The sequence below is a fragment of the Gracilinanus agilis genome, chromosome 2 (assembly GCF_016433145.1).
Source record: "Gracilinanus agilis isolate LMUSP501 chromosome 2, AgileGrace, whole genome shotgun sequence".
Taxonomy (NCBI): domain Eukaryota; kingdom Metazoa; phylum Chordata; class Mammalia; order Didelphimorphia; family Didelphidae; genus Gracilinanus; species Gracilinanus agilis.
Genome location: NC_058131.1, coordinates 24,759,412 through 24,777,679, shown reverse-complemented (window position 1 = coordinate 24,777,679; position 18,268 = coordinate 24,759,412). Strand labels below are relative to the sequence as shown.

The 18,268-nt window shown below is 35.4% G+C and overlaps 1 protein-coding gene across 1 annotated transcript in view; it reads left to right on the top strand.

Annotated features, from left to right (window-relative positions):
• The window catches only part of CTNNA2 (catenin alpha 2), a 1,353,633-nt gene that overhangs the window by 559,702 nt on the left and 775,663 nt on the right, over positions 1 to 18,268 (top strand). The window lies entirely within an intron of this gene.

The following is an 18,268-nucleotide window of genomic DNA, read 5'->3' as shown; positions in this document are numbered from 1 at the left end:
CACACACACACACATATATATATATATAATTATCTCTATGACTAATCAATCATTTCTTTATAGGAAAACCTATTCACTTCATTAAAATCCCCTTCCTCAGAGCCATAGAAGGGCTTCAGCCCATTTCATAGCTCCATGACATCACATGGTGAGAAATAGTGAAAAAAAGGTTCCACAATACCCATGCTGAGGCATAGAATCCATTGAAGGGAAACAATAAGCATGCCTTACTCCTGGGACCTTCTCAAAGGACACTGAGACCCCTGTACAAAGTCTAGGACTCTCTTGCTTCAGTCTCCCCTTAAAGCTATAGTTACTGACCTGAGGGTAAGGCTCTGGGTTTGAGTTAATCCATTGCACTTTGCCCTACAGTGATAAAGATGGAGGAAGAGGGGGGAAAAAAGAGAAGTGTTTTTTTTTTTTTCTTTCTAACTTGCAGAATGAATTTTAGTGAGAAAGAGCCACTTAGCTTTGCCCTCAAGGACAATTTTAGATTACTTTTAAATAACTGTTTTTTAAAGGAGTAATTCTGCTATCTGATCTTTCAGGAGCCTCTTCAGTAGTCTTCTCCCCGTAACTCTGTATCTGTAGGGGACTTTCCTTCAGAGTTCTTTCTGTAACTGTGTGCCGCTTAATGAACATCCTTCTTGACTTTGATCCTAAATTCTTTGGTTGGACCATGATCTTTACCCAAAGAATGGCCGGGTACAGTGGAAAACTCTCTGATTTTGGAGTTGGATCTAGTTCTGGCACTTCCTACCCATTTCACCTTGGAAACATCATTTAACCTCTCAGGGATCCATTTTCTCCATTGATAGAATGAGGAGGTGGAATCAAACACTGGATAACAGCATTCATTTTGATGATCAAATAATAGGAACAATAATAATATCATTTCCAAAGTGCTTACTCATAGCAGGCATTCTGATAAGGACTTTTCCACATCAAAATATTTAATTTTATTATTGTAAGTTCCAAGTTCCAGGGCACAATGAGTAATATTGTTGTTCATAATGATATGAATATACATGTATATATGTATATACCTACACATGCACAGCTAAATTGCATAGACATACATATCACACATGTATACACATACATGTATATACACATACACATATATCGTATATTCAAGTCTATAGCTACACATAGATGTATATTCACATAATGAATACATACAGGCATGCACTCTTGTCATCTGAGAGAGCATGTCATAGTTTTGTTATCGGAAAGGACAATATCATGAGTACGATATTCATATAAACATGGGTGAGTGTTTAATACACAATAAACGCACCCTTACATATACACATAAGCTTAGATGTAGACTGTTATCTCCATGGGAGCAGGGACAGTTCTTTGCTTTACATTTCCCCCATTGCACATAGAACAGAGCCTGGCACATCAGAGGTGCTTAATAAATGCTAGGCTACTATCTGACTGTGCACACAATACTTCATAGTTTAAACATGCTGCCACTTTTGTAGGATGCCTTTGGAAAGACGGGGACACCATGTTGTTGTTTATAGCTCTCATGTGCATTCTTTCTCAAGAGGTAAAGAGCCAAGAGGAGCTTCTGTGGAAGGATTCTGAAAAGAGCAGCTAGGTGGCTTAGTGGACAGAGAGCCAGACCTGGAGGTCCTGAGTTCATATCAGTCCTCAGACACTTCCCAACTATGTGATCTTAGACCGCTTTTCTGCCTTGGAGCCAATACTTAGCATTGATTCTAAGATAGAAGGTGAAGATTTTTTTAAAAGTCTCTAAAAAGAAAATAAGGGGATTATTGGTTATAAAAAGGAAATCTAAGGACTCATTAGGATAGACCTGAGAAATTTCCTCAGAGGAAGGATCCTTAATTAGGTTGACATAAAGTCTGGGTGCTTTTAAACTGCAAAGGACACTTTTGAGTTGTGTCTGAGTAGTAGCAGAAAGAAAGAGAAGGGTCCTCCTTGACAAAGCTGTAAGAAAGGAATGATTACCTGTCCTTTCTGAAATGAACTTTAATAGAGCTAAATTGAGGGATGAACAATTGGGTTTTTCGATAGTATTTAATATTATTATTTTATGTTTAATTATCACTGCTAGTGAAAGGTGCCCTTGTAGGTCTTTCTATTCAGTCAGCTCTTTCATTTATCCCTACATGTATTATTCATTTATTAATTCTTATTTTCATATATAATTTATACAATATAAATAGTTAGAATTGAGGATTTAAGTGATGATGTCCTGTGGTTGATCTGAATTATCTTTGCAAAGTTAATTCACTTAAATCTCATCAATGCCGTGGCTCCTTTGGTCTTGGCCAAAATAAGACAAATACCCACGTCCAGGGTCCTTGGGAGCTAGAGAGGGTAACTTCAGAGGTTTGGGGTTGCACAACTACTCACAAGTTTATAACGTCCATTAGAGGGGTTGCCCAAACTCCTTAAAATATAACCTTAGGAAGTATAAGTAGAGACAACAGACTAGTTCTCTATGAGTAACTAACAACCAACATCAAAGTCCAAGATTCCACTTTACTATCTCTTGTATTTATATATACTTGTCCCCCCTCCAGAATCCTAAGTTAACTTTGAAGTATATTTCAGTAGATATTCAATAGATATTTACAGTAGGTATTATCTCTCTTCCCCTATTGAAATTCCTTTTGTTACAATGTCTATACCTTTTATTTACTTACATATTTTCATGATGTAGTATCCTCTCCCACTGTCAGTCTTCCAAGAATAACCGATAACATTAAGGACATGAAATATAAAGAAAAGATATGTTTGCCACTTGTGATCAAAAAGGGATGCCAAGTAGATGGTACTCCACTGGTACTTTCCCATGCCAAGGGAAGCTGAGAAAAGACCTCAGAACATTGGGTGGAATGAACTTGGAGTAGAACATGGACATATTTGTTAATGAAAAGGACAAGAGTGGAACAGGATGTTTTGTAATTTGGAAAGGATTGCCCATATTGATGAAATAATACATTTATTTAAGTGTATAAGTATTGGCTATCCTGCCTTCCAACAGAATATAGCTTGGTATTTTTGGAAAAATATAGTACCTGTTTAGTAAGTTTTCTTATAGTTATTTTATTATTATTTATACTTATTATTTACAATGAAATGTTACTGTTATTAAGCTCATTCAGTTGCTTCTTAAATGAATGGGATGAAATCTGACTTAATCCCCCTCTTCTTAGTATTTTTTGTTGATAAGAGTGTTGGACAAGATGTGGGGAGAGAGAGGCTTCTGGAATTTTTAAAGGACTTACCTTCATAATCTTTATAAAAATCAACCAATCAATTTACTGAATCATTTGTTAGGTTTTGGGTGGTATAGAGAATGTTATTATGTAAAAAGTCTAATTCTTACATTCAGTGACTTCACAGGCCAGATGGAGAGAAAATACTGGTGGGGGACTGAAAGAAGGTAGCAGTAATAAGAGGAAAGAAAAAAAGAAAGAAAGAAAGGAAGAAACAGAGAAAGAAAGGAAGGAAGGAAGGAAGGAAGGAGGGAGGGAGGGAGGAAGGGAGGAACAAAGGAACAAAAGAAGGAATGAAGGAAGGAAGAAGACAATAGGTTGATTATTTTTTTTCTTTACATAAAACATGAATTTCCCTTTCTGCATTTTCTTCTAATTATACTTGTTTCTGCCTTATAGGTCAAAAATGTCTACTCTTTTTTTCCACATGAGAGCTCTTCAAATACATGGAAATTATAGTTATCAGAGACAATAAGCATGTATTCAATACTTAATATATGCCAGGTACTATGCTAAGAATCAAGGATAAAAGAAAGACATATGACAGTCTCTGCCCTCAACGAGCTCACAATCTGATGGAGATGATATCAAAAAAAATTGGAAAAAGGAAAGAAAGATACTTGATTGGGGGAGGGGATGTAGTCATGCAGAGATTATGATTAACCTTATTCCATTTACATTCAGGATTTTAAGGAATATAGTCAAGATTTTACCCAAAGTTGGTCAAAAGTTAGGTTATTGAGTCATGGAGCTAAGAGCACTCTTTTTACTCCCCATCTCTTTCATGCACTGGGTTCTTTGCCTGAACTAAAGAAATGGGATGGGGGGGTGGGGGGCAGCTCGGTGGCTCAGTGGATTGAGAGCCAGGACTTGAGACAGAAGGTCCTAGGTTCAAATCTAGCCTCAGATACTTCCCAGCTGTGTGACTCTGGGCAAGTCACTTAATCCCCATTGCCTAGCCCTTATTGATTCTAAGACAGAAGGTAAGGTTTTAAAAAATAATAATGAATTTAAAAATAATTAACAAATAAATAGATGCTTTAAAAAAAAGAAATGGGATTGATCAAATAGTTGCTTTCTATCTAGATGATACTTGTCCAAACCCTGATTTTTAGGGGCTTTGGGGTTTTTATCTTCAATTAGAATGATTTAGAGCCCCTTAAAAATCACATCAATCTATTTTGAGTATATTAGATTATCTTGATGAAGATATAAAATTCCTCTGGAGTCAGGGGCTGTACTTAGATATATATTCATCCATTACTATAGCTTTTTCTATTTTAATGTCTTTTAATATCCCAGCTAAAAAGAGCCTGGCATAACATTCCTACATAACTTTCTTATGTCCACAGTTAAGAACTCAGAAATATTTATCAATTGACTAGTGGTTAACCCCATTGTAGTTGTTAAAATGAGAGAAATGTAATGCCGGCATTTTTTATTGATGTTTTGTTGTCTTCAGTTATCCCTGACTCTTTGTTACCCCATCATAGGATAGAAAAAAATATTTTTAACATGTTGATACAATTTCTAATATTTGTTTTCTTATTTTGCAATCTATGTTCTCTCCCTCCTGCCCACCTTTTCACCTCCCCCAAAAGGCAGGCTTTATGATATAGGTTGAAATATGTTATCATACAATACATATGCCCTTGTTCATCATGTTTTGAAACAAGACATATATTAATTACACAAGAGAAAAATCCATGGAGGAAATAAAATGAAGAATGGTATGCATTTGGATATTCAATATGCATTTGGAATCTGTCTGTTGGTGATGTACTTTCCTTCTCATATTTTCACATTCCCACCCCATTATTCTTGTTGTCATTTCACTCATGCCTGATACTTCATGACACAATTTAGGGTTTTCTTGGCAAAGATACTGGAGTGATTTGCCCTTTCCTTCTCCAGTTCCTTTTTACAGATGGGGAAACTAAGACAAATGGGGTTAAATCAATTGTTTACATCACACAGTAAGTTGTTTGTAACCAGATTTGAATTCAGCAAGATGAATCTTCCTAACTTTAGGCCTGGCACTCTATCCATTGCACCACCCTGCTGCCTAGCTCAAACATTACCTCCTAATTAGGTAATAGCAGAAGCAATCAGTCAATCAATGACAGGCATTAATCATGCTCCCACTATGAGCCAGGTAGTGTGTAGATAAAGATTTGTAAAAAAAAATAAACACAACTAAACTAAACCATCTCAATTTTCAAGGAGAAAGGAAATTTGACAAACATTAATTTAAGTAAAAGTTGAGAAAACAAACTAATAACTATGAAAAGTCGGGGGAAGGAGAGGATTGAAAGAGGAAATCACAGATTTTTTTTTAATTGCAGACAAGCATTCTACTGCTATTTTTGCATACAGAGGCTATTTGTCATTTCAACCCATGTCCTGACTGCCTGCTCTCTTAGTATTTGGACAGATCCAACATTCAGAAAAATTAAACATTTCTAAAAGAGAAGGGATGAACGATTTGGAGACTGCATTGAAAGAGAAGTGCTGACTGAGATAGATTGAATGCTCAGAAAGAAACAAGCATAGGGTTTTAACAATGTGCTCTGTGCTTTTTGGTTTCATAATCTGGGTGAACAAATGCCTTTGCCAACAGCTTTGGGTTGTAACTGATCTTTCCTGGCCCTATTGGATATGGAAACACATTTGCTGTTATTTCCATCCTCACTAATGCTAATATGGGTTCTTGGCAAAGATGTTTTGTTTTTTGTTTTTAATTTTGGCAATGCATTTCTCCTCCACTAAATAGTATCCTACAAATTTCCTTTCAATAATATAGAGAACTTTTGATTTTCTCGTGAATTCAACCTTAAAAAGCAACAGAAAGTTTTCTAAGGTACTTGATTGTTACTAATATGATTGAGGATTTCAAATTATAGAATGCTAATTAGCACTAGAAAGAATCTTAAAAATAACAGTGCTTTTCATTTAACCAAAGCATAAACTGAGGCCAGAGAGATTAGTGGCTTGCTGGAGTTCATGCAGATGATGACAATCTCTCCACCACTCTGGCACTCAGTTTCCTCATCCATAAAATCTAACAATTGGTCTACTTGTCAGAGACTAATATAAATATGGACCAACTACTAATGTCTTCAGTTTAATGAATAATAAAATGATGCTCTCCTCAACAACAATGAGAAGAAATAGCATCAGGTAGAAGAAATACTATGATACAATTTTGGTGGAAGAGTTCATTGCAAATGCAATTTCTGATACTCACTAGTTGTGAGATCAGTCCTTTACCTTCCCTCCACTTCAATTTCTTCATTTGTAAAAATGGTAAAAATAATATCTTACCTTACCTAGTTGTAAAGAGGATGAAATATTATAATATTCTAGGTACCATTACCCCAGGTTCCAGCTCTACCATTTACTCCCTGGAGGGGGCTCTGTCAACCTCTCTACCCTTCAATTTCTTCCATGCTAAAAGGTGGCTATGAGTCTACAAGATTATTAAGTCACTTATTAGTCATTTGAGATGTTGAAAGCTTCTAGAATCATGAAATAGGTTGATGTGAGTAATCTACATTCTATAGTTCCTGTCATCTTCTTAAGCAGTATTCTTACCTTCTTGAAGATGGGTATCTTTTACAGAACCCTCAACAGAATGGGTAATTAAAACAATGCTTCTTATATTAAATTGTTTGATAATTCCAAGCATCTCTAACTGGATTAGCTATATAGGCAATTTGTAGCACAATGGATAGAGCATATCATCTGGGGTCAGGAGGAGCTGTCTAGCTTTAGTTACTTATTAGTTATGTAACCCTGAGCAATTATTATTATTATTATCTCCATTTGCTTTAGTTTCCTCAATAGTAAAATGGAGATAATAATAGCTCCTATCTCTCGAAGTTGTTGTGAGGATTAAATAATGAGATAGTATGTTTTTAAGCACAGCACAGAACCTGGCACATAGTAGGAACTATATGTAAAGTGCTATTCTCCTCTCTTCCATGAACTAACCTATTATTTTTTTTCTCTTTGTGGTCCACAAAGCCCATCATGAATCATTCTGTAAGGTCTTACCAAAATCCATGTTTATTAATTCTATGTCATCCCCATGGCCAACCAATCTCATAACCTTGAACAAAAGAAAATCGAACAAGAATTACAACATGTCCCAATTGTTCTTGATGAAACCATGTTGTCTAATAGTAATCATTACTTTACTTTCTAAAGAGATGTTAATTCTCTGCTTAATACAGTTTCAGTTACTTCCAGGAATCAAAGCCAAACTCACTGCTTCTTTAGTTTGAACAATCCAATGGGGATACTTCATAACCTACAGAGTTTAACAGAATTCCTGGAAAATAGGTGCTTAATAAATGAACTTGACTGGCTAACAGACATTTACTCTTGAGAGAGAGAGAACTCTTCTATAATTTGATTGATTGATTTTGCCTAATTTTTTAAAGGTCACTCCATTGGTTGAGAAATTGTGTCCATAAATTCTTTCAGATCCCTGCAATGTGTACTATTGTCCTGTTCTCACCTCTCTAAATCATTAGAGATCTGCTCCCACATTTTACTTTGCAAAATAAGTATATCTCCTGAGATTGAAAATCATAATTATAAATTTGACTGAGTTGTACCATTTATATAATGTACTTCTCCTAAGATTAAAAACGTATTTAAGGATTTGATTAGTTCCAGAGGGAATGACCTATTCTGCAATGGCCTAAAGCAATCAAATTTTAGGTTTCATAGGGTTAGAAGAAATTCATTTCATTGAAGATCATGGTAGAAACAGTAACCCCAGGAGCACTTTGTATTTGCAATAAATTTTGTTACAATTCTGAGGGATTCAAAATTGGGTTAGAACTATTTGCCAGTGGCTCATATATACCCCCCAAACTTACCAATAGCTAGTAAGAAACAAGATGACTTTTACCTAGAGCCAAATTTTTGGAAATGTGTTGACTCTTTAACCCTCTCAGCCGTGCAGAGATTTGATTGCCTAGAGCTAATGTGTTCCACATTATTTCTCAGCTCTGAAAGATCCTGATGTCATGAGGTTAATGGAGAAAGAAGTATTGGGCATGGAGTGGAGATTTAGCATAAGTAATAGCTGATCAGCTAAAAAAAATACTGTTTTGCTAACATAGTTGAAGGATTTCTGCAGCTGAGCCAGATGTTGGTAATTGAGTCTAATTCCATTGCAAGACCTGGATATTTTGAGAAATATTTTGAGGTTAGTCCTCATTCCAGGACTTAGTAGTAAACTGAAGGAAGACAATAACAAGACAAAAATTGAAAAGATTTTGTAATCTATTTTTATCATTTAGAAGCTGCTGAGTGGCACAGTTGATAAAAAGTGCTTGGTTTGGAGTAAGGATAACCTGAATTCAATTTTGGCATATGATACTTATTAGTTGTGTGATTCTGGTTAGGTCACAAAATCTGTCTGCCTCAGTTTCCTGATAAATAAACTGTAGATAATAATAGCACCTATCTTCTAGGGTTTTGTGAGGGCAAAATGAGATCTTTGTAAAGCACCTTATCAACCTTAAAATATTAAATGTTATCAACTCTCATCAGTTATTGTAGTTGTTGTTATAGATGAATATAGAATAACCACATCTGGATTAATACACTGTGATGGACTTCATGATGATAAATTATTGAGACTGCCTCTTTAGGGGTTCTATTCACTATATTCTTTCTGATGTCATTAACAGTGGTTCAACAATCATATTAATCAGTTCTTAATGTGTTGATTCCTCACTTACAGAAAGACTTGGAGGACATGATTGTTGAACCACAATTCATGATATTTAAAAAGGTCATAAAAAACAGCAAAATTATTACTAGACTAAGGGAGGACAAAGGTGGCAATATCCAAGAATGTGGAGAGAATAAAATCTGCCATTTACAGGGTAGACTGCTTGAATACAATTGCTATAAAAATTCAATATGTATTATTAAAAAGATGGTAAGAGATTTATTAGAAAAGACAGTGATCTTCAAGAGTCAAAATGATGTAATCAAATATAGACCATTCTAAAGTAGTCTAGATTCGTTTTTTAAAGAGTTATTCAATTTATAGATCAGAGAAATTCTTTTACAGGGCAATGTCTTGAACAAAACATTTATTAAAGTTTAACATATTCTACTTTGCTACACACTTACATTCAAGACTCGAATAGCTGGACTCAAAGAGTATTTGTTAATCATCTTAACAAGATATCTCCAATGGATTGCCCCATGGATCTGTAGAAACTGATATAGTTTAAGATACCTCAAATGCTTATCAAACTTGCAGATGACATAAATCTTGGAGAGACAGTGATCGTCATCACACAATGATAGAATCAGGATCCTCAAGGCACCTGATGGTCCAGAACATTCATCTAAATCTAAGCTGAAATCTAACACTATGTAAAGGCTTACACTGGTAATAAAAAAATCAACTTCACAAAAACCTATGGAAAAGGTATTGAGGAGTTATTTTTCTAAAAATATTATGGAGGTTTTGATCATTTTAATTTCAAAATGAATCAGTATTGTCATATAGCAGCCAAAAAAGCCAATGTTATCATGGATTCCATTAAGAGGAGGATATGACATATGAAGAAAGAGGTGATAGTCCCACTGTGCTTTGCATGATATTTTAGGAAGGACATTGGTACGGAGCCCAAGAAGACAACAAGAATAATGAAAGATCTTAGTCCCAGGGGGCAGGTAGGTGACTCAGTAGATTAGAGCCAGGCTCAGATATGGGAGGTCCTGGGTTCAAATTTGGCCTCAGACAGTTCCTAGCTGTGTGATCCTGGACAAGTAAGTCACTTAACCCCCATTTCTTAGCCTTTGCCATTCTTCTGCCTTGGAACCAGTACATGGTATTGATTCCAGGATGGAAGGTAAGCGTTTAAAAAAATATTGGTTCTATCACCTAAGAGGATGAATTGCAGGAACTCTGGGAGTGTTTAGGAGGAAGAAAAAAGTGCTAGACATGATAATTTTCTTCAAATATTTGAAGAACTATACTATGTGCTTTTTAGTTCCATAAAGAAGAACTAGCAACAGTGGGTAGAAATTGATAGAGTTGATATAAGTGGTATTGGGGATCCTAGCAATGACAGCTGTCTAAAAGTTTATTGAAAAAATAATTAAAATTTAAAAACCTTTTCAAATGAGTGTTATTTGTAACGTGCAATTAGGACATATTTGGTGAAATAATTAAAATATATATTACAATTAAAGTTAAAAAATATATTGAGCAGCCTCTAGAGGTACTTCCTGCCATTCTTGTTCCACCCCACCCCCATAGTCTATCAGAAGCAAACAAAAAAAATTTAGATGACCACCTGTTGTGTCTGCTATGGTGGAGGAAATTTTTCAGAGGAGAATTTTACCTTATTGACAGTGAGATCACTTTTAATATTTAATAATTATTTGATTTTCTGAAATGAAAATATATGTAACAAAATTTAATAGAGAAGATGAACATAACAGGGACAAATATGAGTAAAAGATATCATTGTTGGGGGAGCACAATTTTAAAATTTTAGTGGTATTGGTTTAGAAGTAGAAAGAGTGGAAAATACTGGACAAACTTTTAAAAATGGATGATATGATTTTAAAAAAGGTGATTGAGAACAAAGATCAGTTACTATCATTCCATACGCTTACTTTCTTGTCTCTATAAAATTTTATGGGCATAATTTACATATGTATCAAGGGCATCCTTAATGAAGAAATGAGAAAAGAAGAAGCAGCCTTTAGCAACTAGTCTATGGCTAAACATGTCCTAATAATCATTCAGCTGTTTGAAAAAAAAAACAACAAAGAAAACAATATTGTCCTACTATAGTTTGTAATTGTTAATTGTTAAAATAGTCTTTTGGTTTAATAGAAGAAAATACAGCCCTACAGGCATTTCTCTAATAAAGTATCCCCTATGGACATGTTAAAATCATTCTAAATTCTTTGAAAGTTGTAGTAACAGATAATCCTGCCCAGATATCCTAATTGTCATTATCAAATAGGAATAGGGAATGGACCTGTGATTTCACTGGTAGGAGAAATCTAGAGAGAAGAAATCCATTCTACCAAAACTCTACAGTTTTTAATTATAGAGAGTTGACTAGAGAACTGACAGATAATGTTACTTACCTTTGGCCACAACGTATGTATCATCACCAGTTGGCTTGACTTTTGTCTTGTCATTGGACTTAAATGACTGTAGAAGAGAGAGTGAGACAACTTTGTATAACTCTGCCTCACTCCGGTCCCCATTTTGGACAAGTCAAAAGACATGACCAGTAATGTCATTCTGGTCCCCTTTGGTTATGAAGGACAACTATGGGTCAAAAGGCAGCAATTTAATCCATAACTTCCTGGCTTTGAACCTTGTCCTTTATTCACAGTTGCATCAGGGTTATATTTCTTAAAATAATACTTTAAGTACAAAAGGCATAGAGCAAAATGGATTTACCAAATGCCTTTTGGAAAAGGGCTAAGGAGAACTGGTTCACTTTACACAAGGAGTGACATTATTAGAAAAAAAAAAAGGAATTTCCCATTATGCTATTTAAACTTATTTAGATTGCCTAGAGTCTTTAAAATATGACTTGTTTTACAAAAGGACATTTTAATTTCAAACTCACATTTCAAAATCACAGAATTTTAATTAGTGCTTTAGAGGCCTTTTAATCCAACTTCTCTTCTGATGAAGTAACTTCATCTATAGTGTAAAGCAATGGACAGAGTAATAGATATGGGGTCAGTGAGGCTGATTTGAATAATATCTCTGCTACTTATGACCTGTGTGACCTTAGTCAAGTCACTTCATTTCTCCATGCTTCAGTTTCCTCATCTCTAAAATGAAGGACTCAGACTGGGTGACCTCCAAGGTCCCTTCTAGCTCTCAATCTATAATTCTATGATCCAAGGAGAAATAGTCATCCAGTTTGCTCAATACTTTCAGTAATGGGGAAATCACCATTCTATAACATTTTCCACTGTACCCTTAGGCAATTTTAGTCATCAAAAATTATTTCCTCATTTTGCTTCAAAACCTGTCTCTCTTTGACTTGTGACCATTGGACTACTCTCAAGGGCAACACATAAACAGTATAAAATATTCATCAAATTGACTAAATGTGTGCATTTATTCTGGCAAAATTAAGACACACATATAAACATATGACTTACCATTTTTAATTAATCTCATTACATTAAATCTTGTTCTCCAGATTTGAGTAGATGGGAGAAACAGTTTTATTTTGAGTTTCCTTGAAAGGTAAGACATGAAAACTGTCTGATCATAGAAAAAGTCTCTCCAATTGATTCTCTGTACTTTTACATAAAAGCACACGACAATCAAATTACAAATCATTCTCATCTAGCCCCTAATTAAAAGGATCTCAACCTGCAATTTTCTGTCACCAGCTTACATTGTGCATTGGCATTTTAATAGATAATTTAGAAATGACTCTTTAAAACAATCAAATCCACTTTTGTAAGCAGGTAACTATGTTGGGCACTTATTAGTTGAATCCACACAGATGAAACAAAATCTGACTCATCTGTGGTATATATTTGGCAATAAGAAGAATGTGTAGGAAGTGGACCAGCCACCCTGGAATGGAGTAAAGTTGGTTGTTCAGTTTGTCTTGAAATAAATGTCTTTATTAGCCTTAGTAAATATTTGTTGGTCTTTGTCTTTGGAAAGAAAAGGGCCAAATTTTCAGGATCCTGTTTTCCATTGCTCTAAAGGAGAGCACAATGAAGTGGAAATCTCCCTGGATCAAGAGATTTTGGATCTAATCTGATCGCTCCTTTGAATGTGATTGAACAAATGATGTCACATCTCTGAGCCTCATTATTATTTCTTGCAAAAAAACAAGGGTATTAGATTTTATGTTGAAGGTCCTTTCTATCTCTAATAGCTCATAATGTCCAATTAATATAGACTGGGATGATGTGCTATATCTTCTCCCTAGAGAGTATCAGTCCTTTAAGGTCAGGGAACATGTATTACTTCACTTCCTGAGCCTCAGTTATGAAATGAATAGTTTAGATGGCCCCCAAAGGCCATTCCAAATCAAGACTTTGAAGTTTATGATCAAATACTAGCTCTACCATTTATTAGAAGCATGATCTCCGAGAAGACATTTAGCAATGAGTTTCAGTTGGTTCATCCATAAAAAGTAAACAATTGCCCAAATGTCTTCAAATTTCTTTTCCAGCTCTAAATCTATGAAAAAAGAGTTCAGAAAGCTTAAATGCATCAGCAAACATATGGATTTCAATGACCTCAAAAATCTCTTTCACCTTTTATGTTGCTCTCAACAATACAAAATGGTCTAACCCAAATGAATCCTTGGCTGACCTCAGAACTGGAATTTAGATAGTCAATGAGCTTGTCCAGTGCTCTTTCTACTATAATATGTGGATAATTTTAAGAAGTCACTTCATGATTGTTCATGGCACCTCTCTGTTCACGTTCTGAAGCAAATAAAGGTGTAGGAAGAAGAAATGTATTTCACTCCCTTTTCCTCTGAAGAAACTAACAGCTTTGATGTATCCTGATTTAAGCAAATCTTCTTCTTCTAGTCATGTTCTGTCATTTATAAACCTACCTTTTAATCAAATACTAACAACTACCTAGCTGAATATTTATGGGAATTGGTTCCACGGGAGCTGTTATGTTACATGATGGTGTTACCAAGGTAATCGATTTGTACCTTTGTAGAATTAGACATCATAGAAATTCTGACTTTCAGTATGAAAAGGAGCCTCAGAACCCATCTGTTTCAACCCACATCCATTAAACCATTTACTGTGTCACAAGTTGAATAAATGAACATACACTTATTGGAAGATAGCAGGGGTAGTATATTCAAATGGAATAAAGAAGTTCTGAGTTGAAATTCTTCCTCAGGCACTTATGGTGAGACTGAGTAAACCATACAAACATGGATCTGCAAAAAAAAATCTAATCAGATCCCTTTTTCATTTCATAGGTGAAGAAACCAAGGTTAAGAGAATAGTCCACTCTCCCACAGAAAGTGGCAGAGGTTTTAACTGATGCCTTCATGGGGTGGTATTCCATTTCTTCATGACTTTGTTCACTTTTCTCTGACTCATAGGATGATAGATTCAAAACAAGACAGTGGTTTAGTGTAAACTTCTCACTTTGCTGGCAAGAAAACTGAGTCCCAGTAAGTTACATGGCTCCCACAAAGTCACAATAGTAAAATATGAAGCAGGAACAGAGGTGCTTTGACTAGAAATCAAGTCCTTTATCCACATCTTTCCTCAAATGTAGCACCCAGAACAAAACAGAGTATCTCAGATCACTTTGTCAAAGGTAGAATATCAGAGGACTATAACTTCCATTCTTCGGTTCTATTAATTCAACCTAAGACTGGATTATTTTTTTTCTTTTTCACTTTTTCTTTTTTCTTATTGTCACAGTACTGAATCATTATTACCATGGCTTCAGATCTTTTTCATGTTGCCTGTCATCAAAAGTCAATTTGAACATCCTAAAAGGTGTTTAATCCAAGGATAGGATTTTGCATTAAAAAAAAAAACGAAAAACTTATGATTCTAGTTTTTCAATATATTTTCGAATCTTAATTCTGTCATCCAGAGGACTGAGTAATTTTCCCAGGTTTGTTATCTCAAAATCTGCCCTTTATACTTTCATCAGAATCATTAGCAAAATATTTATAGAGCAGTTTCAGCTCAACTATAGCCACACACACTCCTCAATCCCATTCTTGCAAGGCTGGTGCAGAGCCATTCATCATCAGTATTCTAGTCTGATTGTCCTCCCAGTATTGTATTCACCCAAACATATCCAATCTTGTGACCTATGAATTTCATAGGATTTAGAGGTTTAAGACCTTAATTATACTATAATCTAAATGTCCCTTTTTGAAGATAAAGAAACTAAGCAAAGATAGGTTAAATGACTTAACCATCTTTAGATATAGAATAAGCAGAAGAGTAGAGAAATTAATCTAGTCCCACCAATGTCGGAATCAAAATTTTCTATGGTATTAGCACAAAGAGAGTTTCATCCATTAGAAAATGGTATGGCGAGAATCATCTAATATGGTAATTCTCTCAGAGACACTGTCTGCAGAGCCCTAGTTTTTGACTGGTATTTAGCACTGGACTCTGTGTGGCACTGAATATTAAGGACCTGTCTCTTGTCTGATTAAATATTTGTTTTTTATGAAAAAAATGATACAATGTAGGCAATAAGGAAAAAATATTGATTCAGAAGATCTAGGCCTTTTAGTTTGGATCCCACTCACAAACTAGGTAAGTGAATGAGCCAGCTGGGCAAGGCTTTTCACTCCAGGGCCTCCAATATTTTCTTATGCATAAAATGGTAGTGATATTTATATTGTGTGACAGGATGATTTTGAAGAAAATTCTTTGAAAAACTTTGAATATGATATAAATGCATAGATCGTTAATATTATTATCATTTAAAGTCCTTCACCTATTTATTTTCCTCATGTAAATCCTCAGAAATGGATATCGTTTGTCAGGTTTCACACATCTGAAGAAGCTCTCTGTCCTAGCCAGGTATTCAATATCATGAATCCTATGCTTTTTTACATAAACTTTGATTTCTCCTTCCCATCACAGGCTCAACACAAGAGAAGGTGTGCATGATTGCTACTCTATCACCACGTTAAGGAATATTCCTCTAGTGTAGTTTAGTAACATGGATACCATTGCCCTATTATAATGGGCAGCCCCATCTCACTGATTCTGTGATGATTTAGACACATTCAGTCATTTCTGCCCATCAGCATGCAAGCATCTCTCTAAATAAACTTCCTAGAATCAAGACAATCAGGGCACCCACACAAGTTATTTCTCTTCTTGTAACCATGGCAGCCTCCTTGTTCTCCCTCCATTGCAATCATTGCCTTGCCGCTGGCATAATAAGGATTGACAAACTTAAACAATAAGACTTTCTTGAGTTAATGGGAAAGATGTGTATTAATTCACAATGGTCCAAACTGTGAGCTGTTTGCTAACTGGCTCTGCTTGTACAAGGAAAGAGAAATTTGTTAAGAGATATGATTGCTGCCACACCATGCAAGAATATGGGCATAATTAAACTCCCCTGAACACCTTGGGAGAAAATACTCTCTGCCCCACTGGGGTGTTTGGAGTCTTTTAAGAAATGATCTAAGTCATTCAAAAGAGAACTTTGCATGACATCCATCCGATATTTCACAGCCTTACAAATACACAGAAGAGATTAGAGTCATGAAGGCATCTTTCTTTCTGTTAAGGATGACATACTTTAACTACCATATGTGTTACATATGTTTCTGAAACTTCTTTGGGCACTTTATCTATTCTAAAACAGTTTTCAGGAATTCCCATTTTTATTAGAATATATATTATATATGCATATGTACATATGCATAGGTATGAAGTCATATGTGTGTGTGAACACACACGAAATGAGACAGAATTAAGCAAATGACATCATAAAATATGTGAGGACATTTACTTAAAACAGAATCTAGGAGGGGGCAGCTGGGTAGCTCAGTGGAGTGAGAGTCAGGCCTAGAGACAGGAGGTCCTGGGTTCAAACCCGGCCTCAGCCACTTCCCAGCTGTGTGACCCTGGGCAAGTCACTTGACCCCCATTGCCTACCCTTACCACTCTTCCACCTATAAGTCAATACACAGAAGTTAAGGGTTTAAAATAAAAAAAAAAAACAGAATCTAGGGGGTCTAAAGATTTGGATTCAAATCTGGCCTCAGACACTTCCTAGCTGTGTGACCCTGGGCAAGTCACTTCACCCCCATTGCCTAGCCCTTACCACTCTTCTGCCTTAGAATCAATATGCGGTATTGATTCTAAGGCAGAACGAAAGGGTTTTTTAAAAAAGTAGAATCCAAGGCAAAGAGCTAGGAATTAAAAAAGTTCAGCAGCAGGAATTCCCAACACTGATATTGATAAACTAATCCCCATGATGTGGGATGGATGCCTGTACATCCCCACATCTACATATGCTCATCCCCAAAGCCACTTTTACCTTCATCACTTCTCAACAATCCAGTCTTGGAGTTTTCCTTATTCAAGATTTGCGAGAGGTGGGTTTGAATCTTCATTATGTAACTTTCTACTCTGGTAGTTGAGTCCAAATAATATAGATAATGCAGCCTATAAAGTTTTCATGCAATTCCAACTCTTATAATCTCATAATCTTTGATTTTCTTTAAGAAGGAAGACCAAAGGAATGAAAACTCTTAGAAATAAGGAATTGACGAGTGTGAAAGACAGGCATTGGTTGACCATCCAATTTCTACTTTCAAAGAAGTCAGCTTGATTTGGTAGCTCATGTCAAAGCTAATAGCACTAATAGATTTCTTGCATATTCTCCTAGAATTTAGGAGACAGAAGGGAGTATGGTGATCATGTAGCCAAAATTGCTCATTTGTTTGATTAAATGTTTCTTTGTACTTTTCTGCACTTGGATATGACCAGTCAACTCACCAGTAGAATGCTGTGCTTTTTCAGTAATGGGTAGGATTGGGCATGTGGAACTAGACTTTTGTGTGCTAATAAGTTCAAATATATATGAAAAGGAGAGGCGTTGTATTGAACAATCCACTTGAGAACAATTATTTTGAAATGGTGGCAGGATACATCCTAATTATTTTTTAAATTCAATTTAGAAACTTTAAGACAGTTGGACTAATTTTTGTCATACATTTCTTTTTCTTTCTTTTTTTTTTTTTTGACAGGACCGATGTTTTCATTTCATAGAACTAACTCCCAGGGGGAAAACCCTCTAGCCAGGTCAATTAGCATCTATGCTACAACTTTTAGTTAGAATGACTTTAGTATTTGAGAATTTTTTAAATAGAAAATGTTATTTAATTAATTAATTTAGAATATTTTTTCAACGGTTACAAGATTCATGTTCTTTCCCTCCCCTCTCTCCATCCCCCTCCCATAGCCGACGTGCAATTCCACTGGGT